The sequence below is a fragment of the Sus scrofa genome, chromosome 5 (genome assembly GCF_054392235.1).
Source record: "Sus scrofa isolate SSC_HxYL_T2T_F1_AM1 chromosome 5, Sscrofa_HxYL_maternal_Yorkshire_Landrace_v2.0, whole genome shotgun sequence".
NCBI lineage: Eukaryota > Metazoa > Chordata > Mammalia > Artiodactyla > Suidae > Sus > Sus scrofa.
The window spans coordinates 104,904,362-104,923,291 of record NC_139387.1 but is presented as its reverse complement, the minus strand read 5'-3'; the positions used below and the strand labels follow the sequence as shown (position 1 = coordinate 104,923,291).

Below are 18,930 nucleotides of genomic sequence, written 5' to 3'. Positions count from 1 at the left end.
GAACCCTCAGGCATTCATGTAAATTGGTAAAGCCACAATGAAAAACATTATGGAGAGTAAATGTAATTGGTGTAATGTAAATTGGTGAAGCCACAGTGAAGCCAAAATAAATCAAACAACTTAGAAATTCCATTTTGAAGTATTTTTCAGAAGGAACAACACCACCATTTCAAAAAAATATATATGCACCATTTTCTTAATTGAAGCATTGTTTACAATAGTCAAGATTTGGACAGAACCATGAATAGATTAATGCATAATGAACATATTGTTTACGTATGTCTAATGGAATATTAGGCAAAAAAGAAGGAAATCTTGCCATCTGTGATAACATGAGTGACCTAGAGGGTGTTATTCTAAATGAAATAAATCAGATAAAGACGACGGTATGATTTCACTTATACAAGGAATCTAAAAAAAAACCAGATGGACAAACATAGCAAAAACCTAACAGATTTATAGATACAGAGAACAAACAGGTAGTTGCCTGAGGAAAGGAGAATAAAGGGATTTAAAAAAATAAGATAGCTATCTATGTGAGATAATGAATACTAATTAACTTGATTATTTCACAACATATGTTTATATCATGCTGTGCACCTTAAATATATACAATTTTTGTCAATTATGCCTCAATAAAGCTGGAAAAAGATTTTCAAAAACCTTCTATGTAATCAAAAAATAAGCAAAGAAAAATGCAAGCAACAGGCTGGGAGATTTTTGCTGCTCACTTCAGACAAAATATTTGCCCTACATGTAAAAAGAACAGACATGGCAATGTAAGACATGGACAAAATATATGAATAGTTAATACACAGAAGAGGAGATACAAATGGCCAGTAAAATTTGAGGAGATATTCATTTTAAGAATTGTTAGGATAAATGAAAGCATATTTAAAATGGAGTAGGGAAGTCCTGAAGGGGAAGCTCCCATGCACATACCACTCACTGTCCTTATCGACTCCAGCCTTCTGACCTAGCAGAAACCAGCTGTCCACAGCCAGAGGCATTAGTGTATAGACTGTCCTATTGAAACAAAGACATTTCAAAATAAAGTGCTTTAAGCCAGGATAAAGTTTTTGTTTTTGTTTTTGTTTCTCATAGCAGGTGCCCATAGTGGAGCAAGTGGTTGAGAGAGGATCTCTACCCCATTCATCAGCATCATTTAGGGATCCAGTTTCCTTCTCTTCTTGTTTCTTTCTTAGCATCTGTCGTAGTTGTCACCTCCATGGTTATTGCTGCTTATATGCTACCATGACCTCATTTCACCAAATAGCAAGTATGAAAGAGAGGAATAAGGCAAGTGATTTTCTTATGCAAAAACATGATAGAGAGAAATTGTGAACATCACGGAAGCTCGGATTCTGCTGACTCTAATGGCCATGTGAGGAGAGTATTCATTAGCTGAGTGATGAATGTTCATCTCCAGTTAAATCTTTAGGGTAAAGAGGAATATTCTTTTTAAAGGGTAAGCAGGAGACTCTTTGCAGGGAAACAATTAACGGCTATCTCAACAGTATTCTTAAAACACCTGGCACAGTAGCTGACAAATAATGGCTATTTACTACATGCTTCTTTCATTGTTTCCCATGCTGTGCCTAATAATTTAGACTGAAATCAAGAATAAGACCATGTAGACCTGTTCAACAGCTTTGTTAAGGATCCATGGTTGAACAACTTCTTACTCTACTTACACTGTACACAGTGCGTAAGTTGTATTTAACTGGTAATGGTCTGACTTTGAAACAAGTGCAGGTGAAGAATTAATGCCGTTTGCTAGAGGTGTAATTCTCCTAATGCCCTTATTAACACTCTAATAATGTTCCTGGGATCTCTGGCTAATGATGGCTCCTCTGGCGCACAGAGTGTGCAGTTACAGACGCCTTTGTACTGAGACTAAGGGCCATGTTTAAATTGTTTCATACGAGGATAACAAGGACAGTTCTAGGACATTTGCAGGTCCACCGGATTTACAGGTCCACCAGTGTGGTGATGAATCATCCACAGAATGATAAAATCTGCCCGTCTGTGTCAGGTATAATCTTTTTGCAGGAAGTACTCTGAAATATGCACTTAAGAAAATTTTCAAGAGGAATATTTAATTAAAATACCTAACTTAAGAAAGTGAAAATTTTTGTAAAATATTGTCTGTAATATATCTTAGCTTTATAAAAAGATATTGTCATCAGTATATAGATCATGTTATATTTTAATGTATAAAAATATTTTAATCCTCTTCATCCCCTTTTTTGTTATAATGCAGGAGAATTTATTCTCATGCATTTTAATGGAGTAATAGGATTAATATATTTATGAGTAAAATTTAGAAATTTAAATTAATGGCCTTAAAAATGTAAGTACCCTTTAAAATTTCAATTCAAATTGTTGGAAGGTACCCTTGGCAAATAACTAATAAGTGATCCTAAAACTGCTCCACAAAAATAAAGTCTTCAAAAAATGCCTCGTCTTTGTAAATAAAACAACATCATTACAGTGAAATTCAGTTTTATTTACTCGCTTCAATTTCCAGTTTCCTAGTATCCTGCTTGAATTCAGTAATAGAAGATGCATCTTTAATTTAAAGAGCATAAAAGTCACTGTCTTACTGAAAATAACCTGGTATTAGTTCCTGCTTTGCCTTGCCTTATCTATGAGTTACCCCCACCCTAGAGCCAGCTTTGCCCAGTTCTCAAGCCAATCACAGGGTCATATCATTGAGGTGATGGGGAAATAGCCTAAACATTATTGTCTCGGGCTACACACTTGTTCCATGACTTTGTGTATTCATTTAATGATACAGAGCTTCTAAAATATTGCCTAACGTATAATATGAGCGTTTTTAGGAGCAGAAGCTAGGAACATAAATTCGGTAACTCGGAGAATCACTTTTTATCCTCAATAAGTGAATCTTGCAAAATCTCAGATGTGATATTTCTCCTGACTTTGCGTGTTTTGTCTGCTCTTAGACTTCACTTGCTATTGATTTTTTATTCTTTATCAGTTACTGAGTGTTAATATAACCTCTCTTCTTCCTTCCCATGCCAAATGCATGTGTGTGTGTATAAATTTTTATAGTGTGTATGTATATATAGTGTGTGTATCCATATCTATAGTATATGTGTGTGTGTATGTGTGTATACACACACGTACACTATGCTTTAGACATGTTAAGTAATATTGCCCAGTTTTACCAATTAAAGAAGCCTAGGTCTCTCTACTGTAGAGTAAATGTTTTTTCTTACGTAGTCTTGATTATACAGTTGGTTTAACCAAGTCCTTGGAAGGTCTAATGCCCAGCTTTATGGGTCACTGACTCCACAACAGAGATCTCTCTTGGATGCATAGCATTCGGGATTATTTTCTCACAGTTCTAAATCAGGCCAGAAAGTATCTTAGTTGCACTAAGTGAAGGCAATAAGAGTTTTAAGTAGCAATTGTTTTATGGGTTGTTTGCTTTCTAGAATGCCTTTTTGATGGGTAATACTTCTTACATGAGCTGAGATGATGTCCATTTAAACATTTTTTTGGGGGGAGGTGCTGCCTTTAGGTATTATGGAGAGAAACAATGTGTGTTTTGAGTCTGTTATGCCAATCTTTGCGCTAAATTCTCTAAGATCATTCAGTTGTCACGTAGACCCTTCACAAAAGTGGAAGTTGAATCTCAAAGGTTTTAAGTAAATTTTCCAAGATAACAGAAATTGTGTAGTCAAGGTTGAAATCTAGGACCATCTGCTTTCTTAACGTATGTTTCTTCTGATAGCCAGTAATGCTTAATGTAACTCGATATAATGGGAAAAAAAAAAAACAATGGAGAATTCTATTTTAAAACACTCTTGGGTATTAACACCATTGAACAGTTCATATCAAATATGATTCAGTTGGCCCACAAATTTCTGAATCTGCTGAAGGGACTGTAATGGTTGATTCTTCCTTGGAACACACATGAATGTAGTTTTGCCTTTCTGACAAAATGGAAGAAGTTTAATAGAAGAAATGTTCATCCTTAGCTTAGGAGAGAGTAGTACAGTGCGTAGCAAATTTTAAGACAAATATAATCCAAGGATGCAGTATATGATAGCTGCCAAAAATAAAGAGCCAACAAAGATTATTTTATTTAAAAATATTAGTTGGGAATAAAAGTGATAAGTTAACTTTATAGCATAAAAAAGTTGCTATGCTCTTGTTTTCAAGGTTCATTTTACTTCAAGCTTGCTTATCATTTTCACTTTTAACAATTTCCGAGGATAATTCAGGGTATGTTGCCCACCTTTGCTGTTGGAAGTCAAGTTTAGTCCTACACAAAGCTTATTAATGCATGTTTTTAATGACTATTTTAGCACTGTAAGAATTAAACTTTATGAATGCCAGATTCTGAATTATATTAATCTTTAATTTTATTTATAATATAAATATATTTAAGCCTCCCACTGAAATATTTGATCACCATAAATGGTGTTAAGTAAAATTTTGTTTTCAAAAATATATTATAATAAAATTGTTTAATTGGAACACTACTTTTTATATTTGGAGTTTAGGATGACCTAATGAAAAATTCATTGATATGTGTTCTAATCACAAATACAGATTGGACTAATGGTGGGTTTTGCCCTTAATTTGATTTTGATCTGTTTATTTCCATTTGCCATTATGTAATTCCTTCTAAACTTCTTTCAAGAATGTTTGTATGTTTAGACTAATAGATAATCTATTTGGGAGAATTTAATAATCTAGACATATTAAACATATTCTCATTTGGGTGTTTATAATTTACTTCCCCTTCAAAGTCCATGATGTCATATGTGTTTTACTGAAATTGAGATGAACTAGAGGAAATTCAGTGGCATTCTCTTAGGTGCCCTCATGGGGAATTATAAAGAACAAGAATGTGTACATGTATACCTATAGATAGAGAAGATCTTTCTTCCCTGCTCTTGAGAGTAATAAGAGTGTTGAAAAAGGAACATACTGGAGAAAAACATCGATTACTCAAATGCACATCACTGAGTGGCAGTTCTTAGCTGGACACTATGTCAAGTACTAAGAAAGGGAAGAGGCGTGAGATAGTATCTCTTGCCAAGAATTTAGACTAATCCAAACAACAAACATAAATAGATGTTTGGTGATTCTTGTTCAAGATTTTGAACTAAATTGGTCTGCTAGCCCTCCTGGAATCTCATTACAGTGATTTAAAAGACACATAAACCCACATAATAGAACAATGGCGGAGGGGCATTAATGGAAAATGGTTATAATAAATACCCAGATGAAGAATAGTTAGTACGTTTCCCAGATGAAGTACAGCAGTGGCAGAGCAGGCTGAAAAAAGAGGAGAGACGTGATTGGCCAATGCCAAATGCCCCACTGCTTCACACAGGATGATTCCAAAGCAAGCATCTAACTCCTAGGTAAATACAGATAAACATGAGTAGCTGCACTTGTAGCCCAGAATAAATCGTAATTATTTTGGCATTGGGAAATTAGTAAAATAGCCTACTCTTTACCATCTCATCCTAGAATGAAGAAAAGCAGTTGACATGAATGAAAACCACATAGGAGCCTTTCCTTTTAATTTATCTTTAATATAATCATATAATTAATTCTCAACAAAGTCAAAATTGTCCCTGGTGGGAAAATACAGTATTTGAGGACTTGGAGAAACATAAATTAAATAGAAAAACAAAGAAAAATCACAATAAAAATTAGAGAACTTGAAACTTGAAATAAACCATTTCTTCTTTTCAGTTGAGATGACTGTGAACGTGTCAAGATAATTAGGTCAGTTGTGGCAGAAGCTAACCGAAATAAACATTTTATTTTGAATCTCTTCGAAATATTTCAGATTCCACTCACCATTTATATATCACCAAATTCCAGATTGACACAGGATAAATGATTTCATTATTTTCCTGTAGTTATTGCATTTCAAAAACTTCTGACTGGTCTGGAAAGCCAGTCAACACATTAACGCAAAAGACATAAATCTGTTTAATCTCAAAAGAAATTTTAAAAATGTTGAGCAAATTGTATGTCACTCCTGAAATTTGTATACCTGGCCTATGCTGTGGATTTCCTTCTGTAAAACTCAAATGAGAAAAGTGGTTTCTTATGTATTTTCAGTGTAAAAGTATAGGTATGAATATGATCCTCAAGCCTAACATTTTTTAACTGTAAATTGCAGATTTCTTAAAATGTGCAACTTTTCATTTTTCAGAAAATATAAAAGCTTAAATAATCATATTATCTAGAGCCTGGTTCTTGCTAGATACTGAATTAGATCTAAATGGATACAAATGTGAATAAGCCATTATAAGAAACACCAGAAAACTTATGCCATTTTTGAACTTGGTTTTGGATATATTGACATTAAATTAAAAGTAATTATAGTGCAAGTCCATTTATTTGGACCCATTGTATTGCAATTTATAAAAATTGTAAAAGCTTCTGGGTTGAAAGTTATAGATATCTCAGAATGAAATAGATTGTTTAACAGGTAACTGTATGGAGAAGTGAGAGACAGTGAATTCCATATTTATATAATAATATTTTTGATATAACAACAACACACATCTACAAAGAAGGACTCCTGTTGTATTTATGCGTTTTTAGTTGAATCTGCCACAAAAATGATTGAAAACACCAGCTTTTCTATTAAGTCAAAATGGTTTGGTTTTGTTTTGTTTTTTGGACACCAACACAATTACCTACCCAAAGAATTAATAATTTTAGATAAACATTCTACTTAGTAACATTGTTAATAAAGCAAAAAAAGAAAGATTATGGATTTTGGCTGCTTTATGATTTTTCTGGAAAAAATGGTTTATGGTCACCTGCGGAGACTTTCTTTTCCCATCCAGGGAAATAAATATATCCTATTTTTTCCTGCTCATGGAGTATTTTATACATACATGTGTTCTGTATAAGCATTGTGCTGTATTTGTTGCTTTTGGTCTTTCCCGTGAGGGTGTGACCTCTCTATGGCAAACATATTGCATGCACTGCTTGTCTGTTTATCATCGGCTCTTACCACATCCATGAGTGGTCTGTGGACGCTCAGTAATCAGATACTTGATCTCTTGATTAAAGCGAGTAGAGGATGATTTGTAGGTTCTCAGTGTATGTTTGTTGTAGTAATGAGTATTTGTTTCTTCATAAAGTACTCAAGGATTATATATGAGTTTAAAAATAACTTAAAACGGCACATGTTAAAATATTTTATAAAGATAAAAAATTCCTAAGCAGCCAAAAGTGTTTTAAGAACTAGAAATGTCTAAAATATCTTGAGATCAATTTAGAACGTACTCTGTTATTACTAGAAGAAAAAACAAGATCAGTGATCAGATAACATCAATGAAATATTGGAATGAAAGAGTAAGACACATTTGGAAAAATTAGTAAAATACCCTTTCAAAAATGTGTAGAAACTGTGACTTTAATACATCATCACAGATTAATATTTTCTAAATTAAGGATTAATGAGATCTAGGGACGAGAAATGGGAAGATGACTTTTTGCTAGGTACTGGATTATCCTGACAAGTGATACTTGGCCTTGGGCACTGTCTTCCAGCATAAGAAATGCTGAAACAAGGGGACGCCGCTTCCTCAGCCTAGGCAGCGTAGAGGTGTAAGTTTAAGTAGAGCCAATTCAGGAGCTGTAATTCTGTGCTCAGGCCTCTTCAGTGTAATTGCTTTTCTCCCTTATCCAGAGTGGCTGCCTTTCTTATGGTGAAGTCCTTGCATTTTCCTAGAAACATATTACAATGTTTGTATTTTGTGTAGCCTCTATCTCAGCTGCTTTTTGTTCTCACTCTTTTTGCCAAAACAAGGAAAACGTCTCCTTGGACATGACTGTTGCTGAGCTCTATCAGGGAGGAGAGTTTAGAGGGCAGGTGGGAGGTAGAAGCGGGGAGAACACACCCTAGTTGGAAATACCTCAAGAATTACATATGTCTTCAAAAGTTAATTTTTATTAAACAAGAAAGATCGTTTATAGAAATTTAGATCACTATTTTTAAAAACAGGAATATTTTTAAAATATTTTGGGGATTATTTTGTGACCTATGAAAATATCAAATCACTATGTTGAGCATCAGGAACTAAGATAATGTTATAGGTCAATTATACTTCAAAAAACAAGCAAACTCATAGAAAAAGAGGTCAGATTTATGATTAGTAGAAACAGAGAGTGGGAGAGGAAAGGGAAGCAGGAATTGGGTTAGGGTGGTCTCAAGGTACAGACCACCCTAAGGATGTAACATACAGCTTGATGACTCTAGGTAACAATACTGTACTGTGTATTTAAAAGTTGAGAGTGGATCGTAAAAGTTCTTACCACAAGGGAAAAAAGAATAATTGACTGTGATGACACATGTTAACTAAACTTATTGTGGTAAGTCATTACCAATATGTACATATATTATCATATGTTATATTTTAAACTTATATATTATTGTATGTCAATTATATCTCAGTAAAAACTAGGAATAAAAGATAAGTACTTGAGGAGTTCCCGTCGTGGCGCAGTGGTTAACGAATCCGACTAGGAACCATGAGGTTGCAGGTTCGATCCCTGCCCTTGCTCAGTGGGTTAATGATCCGGCTTTGCCATGAGCTGTGGTGTAGGTTGAAGACGCAGCTCGGATCCCGCGTGCTGTGGCTCTGGTGTAGGCCGGCGGCTACAGCTCCAATTGGACCCCTAGCCTGGGAACCTCCATGTGCTGCAGGAGCGGCCCAAAGAAATAGCAAAAAGACCAAAAAAAAAAAAAAAAAAAAAAAAAAAAAGATAAGTACTTGAGATATAATGTATACTGTATAATATCACTGTTGTATGTTATATATGAATGTTAAGAGGGTAAAGACTTCTCACCTCAAGGGAAAAAATTTTAAATTTATTTATATCTATATGAGATGATAGATATTCACTGAACTTATTGTGGTAGTCATTTCATGATGTATGTGAGATCATTGTGCTGTGCCCCTTAAACGTATACAGTGGTGTATGTTAATATCTCCATAAAACTGTAGGAGGAGTGTGGAAATTTTAGTAACACTATTTAGCCTTCATAAATAGAATTTTAAATGTTGAAAAGTACTAAATACATATGTATGTACAGTGGAAGTTTTAAAATTTGCACAAATGTGTGGGCAAGTAGAGCCACCAACTTGGTGGAGAAAATATAATTAAAGACTCACAAGGGTTGACTATTCCAAAATCTTCATAATTGTTTTTCAATTAAAAAAAATATATATATATGCCTTTCACAGCACTGTTGTAAATCAAAATAGAATGATAGATTATGTTTCACAGTTTGTGTTTCTGATTTTAAGCTTCTCTCATAGCTTTGTCCTACAGAGACTTCCAGGCCCCCTAGGAATTGAGGCTGGCATGTGTCTCACTTTTGCCTCCAGCGTTTCTTTATTGTCACAGATATTGTCAGTGATATTAAACTGGGCTTTGCTGTTCTACTCCAGTGTAGAATTATAAAAAAAGTTGTTCTGAATTATAAACAGAACAACTGAATTATAAAAAAGTTGTTCTTCACTTACTAAGTTTAAAATATTTAGGAGTTGAAAGTATAAATTGACCATATATCTCTAGAACTACACCCTACTCCTTGTGCATATCTGTAAAATGCATAAACAAGGAGAATGGCACATCCTCAAATTACGGAATGAACATTGGATAGACATAGGCTTAAGTAAACTACAGAAGACTCATAGTTCCCACTCTTCATTTCTCTCCTCCTGAACAGCAGAAAGGAGGAATGTGCAAATTAAGTAATTGACCCACATCCCATAGAGTAGAGAGGTAAGAAAATGGTCGTTTTTGGCAATACCACTACAGGTAAAAGAACAGCTAGGCAAATACCCTATAATTAGAGAGGTAAAAACATGGTAGAGTGCTTTTTTTCTTGTTTTGGTTAATCATTTTGGAACCAATTACTAACAAGGAGAGTCTTGATTTACCTCTGACTTAGTGATAGCTTTGCCATGAAAAGCCCGCATTGCCTTACGTACTAGTGGATAAAGCAGATAAAGGAAGATATTTTCTAGCTCTGTGGTACTAGTCCAGTTTGCCTGAGGTTCTTAGTATACAATAATAAATACAGAAAACAATATGGGAAACAAAAGCAAAAATAAACAAATGGGACTAAATCAGACTAAAAAGATTTTCGCAATGAAGGAAACTACCAATAAAATTAAAAAAAAAAAACCAAAAAACTGGAGTTCCCATCGTGGCTCAGTGGTTAAAGAGTCCGACTAGGAACCATGAGGTTGTGGGTTCGATCCCTGGCCTCGCTCAGTGGGTTAAGGATCCGGCATTGCCCTTAGCTGTGGGGTAGGTTGCAGACGCGGCTCGGATCCCATGTTGCTGTGGCTCTGGCGTAGGCCAGTGGCTACAGCTCCGATTGGACCCCTAGCCTGGGAACCTCCATATGCCGCGGGAGCAGCCCAAGAAATGGCAAAAAGACAAAAAAAAAAAAAGAAAGAAAAACATAGTCTACTGAATGGGAGAAGATATTTTCAAATTACACATCCAATAATAGATTAATATCCAAAAATAACTCCTACAACGAAGAACTCATGCAACTCAACATCAAAAAATAAACCCAGATTAAAAGATGGGTGGAGGACCTGAACAGACTTTTTTCCAAAGCAGATGTGCAGATGGCCAACAGACAACTGAAAAGATGCTCAACATCACTCATCATCATAGATACGACAGTGAGATCCCACGTTATCCCTGTCAGAATGACTGTCTGCAAAAAGACAACAAATGGTAACTGTTGACAAGGATATGGAGCAAAGGGGATCATCGTGCACTATTGACAGGATTGTAAATTGGCATGTCCTCTAGCAAAAAAGTGTGGATGTCGATATGGATGCTCCGCTAAAACTCCAAAGTAAAACTGCTGTGCACTCCAGCAATGAGTATTTACCTGAAGAAAACAGAGACAGTAAGTTGAAAAGATAAATGCACATCAGGAGTTCCTGTCGTGGCGCAGTGGTTAACGAATCCGACCAGGAACCATGAGGTTGCGGGTTCGGTCCCTGCCCTTGCTCAGTGGGTTAACAATCTGGCGTTGCCGTGAGCTGTGGTGTAGGTTGCAGACGCGGCTCAGATCCTGCGTTGCTGTGGCTCTGGCGTAGGCCGGTGGCTACAGCTCCGATTCAACCCCTAGCCTGGGAACCTCCATATGCCGCGGGAACAGCCCAAGAAATAGCAAAAAGACAAAATAAATAAATAAATAAATGCACATCAGTGTTCACTGCAGCATTATTTACATGAGTGGCAATAGTGTGGTGTGTATATATATATACACACACAGTGAAATATTAGCCATAAAAATGAAATCTTGCCATTTGTGGCCACATGAATGAATCTAAAGGGTATTATGCTAAGTGAAATAAGTCAGACATAGACAAATACCTTTTGATCTCACTTATAGTGGAATCTAAAAGAAAACCAAAATGAAAACAGATACGTACAGAGAGCAGATAGGTGGTTGGCAGAGGGGAGGGGTTTTGAAGGGATAAAGTGTAAGTGTAGGAGATTAGGAGGTACAAAAGTCCGTTATAAAATCAATAAGACATTGGGATATAATGTGCATCATAAGGAATTTGGTCAGTAATGTTGTGACTTTTAATGGGAATAGAGGATTTTCAGACTTGCCATAGTGATCATTCTGTAATATATTCGATGTCAGATCACTATGTAGTAAGCTAAAGCTAACATAATACTGTGTCTCTATTATATTTCAACCAAAAAGATAAGTGACTTCAGTTTAAAAGACTGTTACAATATTTAAATTAATTTTGTGTATTTTTATATTAGTGTTTCTTTTCTTGTAAATCTAGAAGTTTTTGAGAAATAGCGAACAATTGGAAGAACTCAACAGTGGAAGTGTTTGATTCATGTAGGCTTGTATTGGAAATGTGCAGAGAAGCTGAGTGGACATCTCAATGGAAGTTGGATGGAAGGCATTCCACACATTAGATTAAATGACAAAAATCTCCAACAACTATACTTTTGTGCATCTAATAAAAGTGACTTTATTACTTACATATGCAATTATGAGATAGCCACGTTGTCTCCCACCAGCTACTTACATCGAAAAATCTTGAGTCCCTTTGTTTCCTTCAACCAGGCTGGATGGCACCTTCCACTTGACAGGCAGCTTGCCATGGCTCACTCAGCACCTCCATAAGTTCAATAAATACAACCAAGTGAAAATTGGTAAGAAAGAAACTGTACGTATGGTCTCCAGATGCAGTTTTGCTACTATAGAGTCCCTAATATAATCCAGGCTCAGCCAATTTAACCTGGAAGACACCCAGACAATATGGAAACACTGACTCTGTTAACAGGTAGAATCAGTTCAGAGTCTCTGAAACCATCCCACACACAGAAGGTTTCCACTTAAAACCATTGATTTTACTCTGATGTTCTTAGAGATGCTGTATCACATGAGTACTAGTTTCCTTGCCAGTATTATTTTCAGCAAGTTCCATGATCCCTCACAGTTAAACAATGGGAAACTTAACAAGCAGCTGCCATAAACCTGTCAAAGTCTCATTCATCGAAAGTCTTAAATCTCATTCATTCAGTCAAGTGTGTATTCACTGGCCACAGAACTGTACTCTCCTCTTTGATATCTAAATTCTTGTGTAACTAGTCTTCACTGTCATATATATGTATGTATACACAAATATAGAGATATATAAACACAGATTTATATAGATATCTATATATTCCTATAGATCTCTATCTTTAGATAGAAGATAGACTGATTGATTAGTTGATTGATTTACAAAGAAGCGAGATAAACTGATTTAAAAAGAAGGATCAAGGAAATATGTTTTGGAAAAGTTGAAAAATAATTTCTTTTTGGTAAGAGCTTTAGCAATGAAAGAACATGTCATGAAAATTAATGAGCTGCCCACTAAGAAAGACTCAGGATTAATTGCTTCAACATGTGATAAAAGCAGTTGTTTGAAACGAAAATTTCTTTGGTGGAAACCAACTAATGAAAAATAACCCAAGTAGTGAAAGTTGCTTTGGCAAGTAATTTGGCAGATTATTGGTACTTGCTATCTTTGACTGATGTAATTAAGAAGGATAAGAAGAATGTTTCTCAGGAGTTCCCTCGTAGCTCAATAGGTTAAGGATCGCTTGTTGTCACTGTGTTCCCAGCATGACACAAGTATAGCGAAGAAAAGGAAAGAAGGAGGAAATTTGTCTACATACATGACAAAATGGATGACAGCAAAGAAACGTGAATGATAGAAAAACCACAGGTATTGTCATATATGGTTTTGCAGCATCAGGATATATTATTTTTTGACTATTGTTAAAAATTGATTTCTCTTTTTCCAGCAAACTACCTTGTACAGACTAACATATCTTTTAATTACACAGGCCTTTCCGTAGTCCTTTGTATAATGAATTCTAACCTTCCCTCCAAAAACAAACATAATTTGTTTGTATGATGGATGTATTCCTGAGTAGTGTACTTTGTTTCAGTCAATCATGTGTATACACCATAAACTGGATTAATGAGTGGAAACTCTATTTTTTTAAGTGAGTACAAGAGAAGCTTTCAAATTGTTTGACTTACAGGGAAAACTGTAAGCCCTTTTCTCTGTTTTATGTTCTGTGGTCACTCATTGAAAGTTCACTCCCAGATATGAGGTTTTTTTTTTGTTTTTTTGTTTTTTTGCCATTTCTTGGGCCGCTCCCAGGGCATAGGGAGGTTCCCAGGCTAGGGGTCGAGTTGGAGCTGTAGCCACCGGCCCACACCAGAGCCACAGCAACACGGATCCGAGCCACGTCTGCAACCTACACCACAGCTCACTGCAATGCTGGATGCCCAACCCACTGAGCAAGGCCAGGGATGGAACCTGCAACGTCGTGGTTCCTAGTCGGATTCGCCAACCACTGAGCCATGACAGGAACTCCCCAGATATGAGTACTGCTGAGTAGAAAAGGCATCAAGTATGTGGATGGAATAAAATAAATACACGGCTATTACAAGGAAGCAGTTCACAATGCCAGTGGTGTCTATGGATGTTGCATTTTCTCTACTGCATCATTGTCTTAGTAAGATGGAAAGACTCACTGTGTGAATATACTTCATAGAATAGCAAAAACCACCTGCTGTTTAATCTATATGAAAACCCTGTGTGATGGTTAAATATTTCCAGAGTTGTCATGGAAAAGCTGAGAGGGCAGACAGAAAATTGGTGCAAGAGAGAAAACTGTACCTTTAATGTTTTCTAGTCTTACATGTGCTCAGAACACTCCTCTGATTTCTGTAATACAAATATTTATATTAATAAAGATAATCAGTATTCAAGGCACATTGCGTATACATCTCATATACTCTTCGCCAAAAAATGAAAAATAGTATTTGTTATTCATATTTTAGATGAATAGAACTTGTCACAAACTAGCATAGGGCTAATTTCAAATTCAGCTTCCTTAAACTACAAACTCAGGTTCTTTACAAAATACTAGATACTTTTCATTATGTACTGGAAAAATATGGCTTTGTGTGTGCATATTACGTAAAATATATCAATAATAATATTATTTGATAAGATTTCCAAGTAACCCCAGTATCTTGGAATCTTCCATATGCTATTTTGTCTTTCTCTCTTTTTCTCTCTCCATATGTGTGTGTGTGTGTATTTGTCATTGTTTTGAGTAGTAGAAATGGAAAAATTGGAAATACGAAAAGTTTGTCATTGGTCCTATTTCTGTCCCTAACTGGAGAGTTATGTATAATCTCTATATTATCATCATCAAGTTATCATAACAGGAGCTCTCTAGCTCACAGAGTTCTTCAGAATATATCTTGGCAAATAGGAGTAATAAGAAACTATGAAAAAGAAGTTTTTGAAAAATACTAACTAAATCACTGAAAATAATATTAACCTCATGATCTGGCATTCTTAGTTGTTCAAATAAGTCTTCTCTTTAAACAGAATTTCAGGGTTTATCAGTCTTTAATGTTCATTGTTTTATACGGAGAAACTAAAATAAATAGTCAAGGATTGGAGGGATAACAAGCTTACTGGAGCTGAAGTACCAGGACTGAACTGGAGTTTAGATAAAAAGTCAACTTGCAAATGCCTCTGAGAAAAAACGGCGGCAAAGATTTTTCCCTTATGATTGAAAAGACGAGTTATTATTTTCCAAGGAGAGTGTAAAGAGTTACTATGACTTATAAAATCAAAAACTTTTATGACAGTACCATTTCACTCCATAACATTTAGTTACATTTGAGGAATATCTACTTATAATTTCTATTCATCTAAATCTATAATTTCAGTTGCAGAACGCCACTTTGCCTTGATAATTGCTATTCTTCTCTCTCTCTCTCTCTTTTTTTGCTTCTTGGGGCCCACCTGTGGCATATGGAAGTTCCCAGTCTAGGGGTTGAATCAGAGCTACAGCTGTGGCTATTGCTATTCTTAAAACACAAGTAATTTTTATGTAGAGATCATTACAGTGGGGATAATTTTGATTTCTTTTTAATTGTTTTAAAAGATTTCCCCTGCTAAGTCTTTATGCAGTCTCTCCATCTTTTCCATTTTTCACTTTTGATTGTTAGTTCAATGAAGTCGAGAGTGAATGTCAGAAACAGCTTACACCGTATTTGTATTGTATTCATATTCTGAAACTAGAAGCCATGCTACCAATGAATCTAAAGACAAATTAATAGCCCAGCCCCCAGGATTCAGCCTTGGTAAGATCAAATATACTGGCTCTGGCAATTATGGTGGCAACACAGCAGATGTGCTCAGTTATCCTGACCTGCGCCCACCCTAAATCAGTTTGCACTTGGTAAAATATGAATGAACATCTCCTCGTTTTAGCCAGTAAACATAGAAGGAATATGCATTTCAGGTAAAACAAAATGAAGAAAACAAACAAAAAAAATAGTGTGTATCAATTTCCACTGTTAATCTATTCATAAATTCTGGTAAACATTACAAATTTAAAAAAGTGAAAAAGCTGAAAAATCGAACTCATAATCAAAATGAATAAATGCAGAACCACTGAAGACAGCAGGATCTGGAAGAATAGGTGGAAGTAATGAATGAACAGATGGGGAATATCATCAGAGAGCTGAAGACTAATTTGGTTGTAAACCTAAAAGTGCTTTTTAAAAAGTCTTTAAAAAACAAATATAGCAACCAGAACAATCAAATTAAAATCCTGTAATTGAATACTTTGTAACTGAGGATTAGTGAACTTAGTTATCTCATGACTTGAAGTCTAACATAATGTTTAATTGTAGAATGAGTAGAAGAAAGAAGCCAAAATTTTTCATGAAAACACCAACCTTGTAAAATTTCAAGCAGGGAAAATATGATAAAAAGTAATTGCCATGAAGTAATTGCTTTGAAGTAATTGCTTAAAACCAAAAATAAAGAGGAAAATCATGAAAGCTTTCAGAAATAAAAAGACTATTAACAGGTAGTGAACACTGGTCAAAATGATACCTGAATTCTTGTCAGGAAAAATGCAATCTGGAATAGAGTGAAAGGCACTTTTAAAGTAGTGAGATAAAAAAAAAAGTAAAACAAAACAAAACAAAAAACTTGTTCATCCTAACCAAGCTAGAATGTACTTAAAAAAAGAGGATGAATCTAATTAGTCTGACTGGTGGACTGATCATTTTATCATTATGCAATCCTTCCTTCTCTGGCTTTCCTTGCTCTAATGGCTATTTTATCAGATATTAATAAAGCTGCTTTTTTAAAATTTTGTTTTCACAATATATTGTTTGCCATGTTTTTGCTTTCAACCTATGTATGCTGTTGATTGTTAGGTGTGTTCCCTATATTCATATAGTTGGATCATTTTTTAATCTCAACCTCTATTTTTGAATGGTATTTAGATTAAATGTCACAATTTAATATTAATACATATATATTTGTTATTTCTGTACTTTGAAAAATAAAATATATTCAAAAAATTCAGTGACTTGCTCAAAATGATATGGACAGGATCAAATTTAGAGTAAGATCAGTAACTTCTGGATTTCCCATTATGGCTCAGGGTAAGAAACCTGACTAGTATCCATGGGGAGAGGGATTCCACCCCTGGTGTCACTCAGTGGGTTAAGGATCCAGCATTGTCTCGAGCTGCAATGTAGGTCACAGATGTGGCTCCAATCCCGAGTTGCTGTGGCTGTGGCGTAGGACAACGGCTAATGCTCTGACCTGACCCCTAGCCTGGAAACTTCCATAGGCCATGGGTGCAACCCTAAAAAGACAAAAAAAGAAGAAAATATTAGTAACTTCTGACTTGACTTCAAGTAAAATAATTGCTAGTCTTGTCTTATACCTATACTTAATAATTAATATGAATATACATTAATATAAATTTTATTAATTCTAAGGATTCTACAAAAGCATAGTTACTATACAATTGTTTTCACACTAGTGTATATAAGGATAGGTGCTTTAAAGTCAAGACCAGTGGTTTTTTGAGTGGTCTTTAGTGGTGTAAAATTTAATGCTTTTGTAGTATTAGTAGTATTCTAAATACTACTTCAGTTTTACAGAGGCTGACATATTCTTTCAGTTTGAGTACTTAATAAGGGTTATTTATATTAGTATTTCTGAAAACTATTTATAGGATATAGGTGATTTATTTTGCATCTTGCAAAAACAGATATCTGTAATTTTAACAACTTTTTCAAAGATGTACTTTTATCATCCCTTTTGATTGATTTTTATGTCCCTTGGTAATTGCAGTAAGACTTTTAAAACCAACCATAATCTTTTACCTTATCTTTCAGAGTTTACTACCACAGGGTGACAGCAGATATCAGGTGTTTAAGAGCAAAAACCAAATAGTCACACAACCATAGGAAACTCAGATTTAAAAAAATAATAAATAAATAAATAAATATATATATATATATATATATATAGTCAAATCTCCTGTGCAGTAAACACAATGTGTAGTCAATAAAAACATAATGACAAGTGTAAATGATAGTATGTTGATGTTGGAGATAAAATACTTTGAAATGAGCCTGCGATCGTATGTTAATTTTATAAGTTAAAACTATATTAATAAAATTAATATAGACATGTAGGCCCTCTAAGTTAAATGTGTTCTCCATTGGGAAAAAAAGCTTCCATCTTTAATTGTAGCAGAATCTAGAAAATAAATCATAACATTATTTTGAGAATTGGATAAACTATTGATTGGATCATATGTTTATGAAACTGTATCAACCCACATGGTACAAATGTTTTTAACCAAAAAGTTTGGACATTTAAATATTTAGAAATACTTATTTTTATAAAAATAAACAATAATTTTTTAAAGTAAGAATGTATAATGAGAATTATTGTACATATATAATTTGGCTGTATATCGCCTCTTTAAGTATGTGAAATAATTTTGAAAATAAATATAATATTTGTGAATTACTATAATTATAAATTAGACTCACTGACATTTATGATTTTTCTTAAAAGGTATAAAATATTTTGTTAACAATGGCTCCCTGGATTAGAAAAGGGAGGCTGCCTAATACAGTGGCTAAAGGTACAGTTTCTGGAATCAAATGATTTCAGGTCCTTGCTCTTCTACTCCCTCTGTGACCTTGGATTACTTACTTAATCTTTCTGTGTCTGTGTTTCCTCACACATGATAATACATTTAAATTTATAGAATAATTTCTATACTATTATTATTTCTATATTCTGTTTCAATTTGTGTATTCTAAATTATAATACAGTATTTTCTGACTTATCTCACAAGGTGATTGGAGCATTTCAGGAGAGAAGACGCATGTTCACCTAGCATAGTCCTTGCAGTTTTTCACCTCTACATACTGAGCTGCTATGGCCTTTTTAAAGGCAATTTCAAATGTCTTTCCCTGCATTTTGCCAAAATACT

The 18,930-nt window shown here is 34.6% G+C and overlaps 1 long non-coding RNA gene across 6 annotated transcripts in view; it reads left to right on the top strand.

The window, feature by feature from the left end:
* The window catches only part of LOC146403598 (uncharacterized), a 686,469-nt gene that overhangs the window by 239,339 nt on the left and 428,200 nt on the right, over positions 1-18,930 (top strand). Inside the window, exons 3-4 of one of the 6 annotated variants that reach the window (XR_014845511.1) lie at positions 12,149-12,237; positions 13,195-13,298. The exons of the other annotated variants lie outside the window; for them this stretch is intronic. This is a non-coding gene — a long non-coding RNA (uncharacterized LOC146403598). Of the gene's footprint in view, positions 1-12,148; positions 12,238-13,194; positions 13,299-18,930 lie in introns of those variants that run through there. 6 annotated transcript variants of the gene reach the window in all.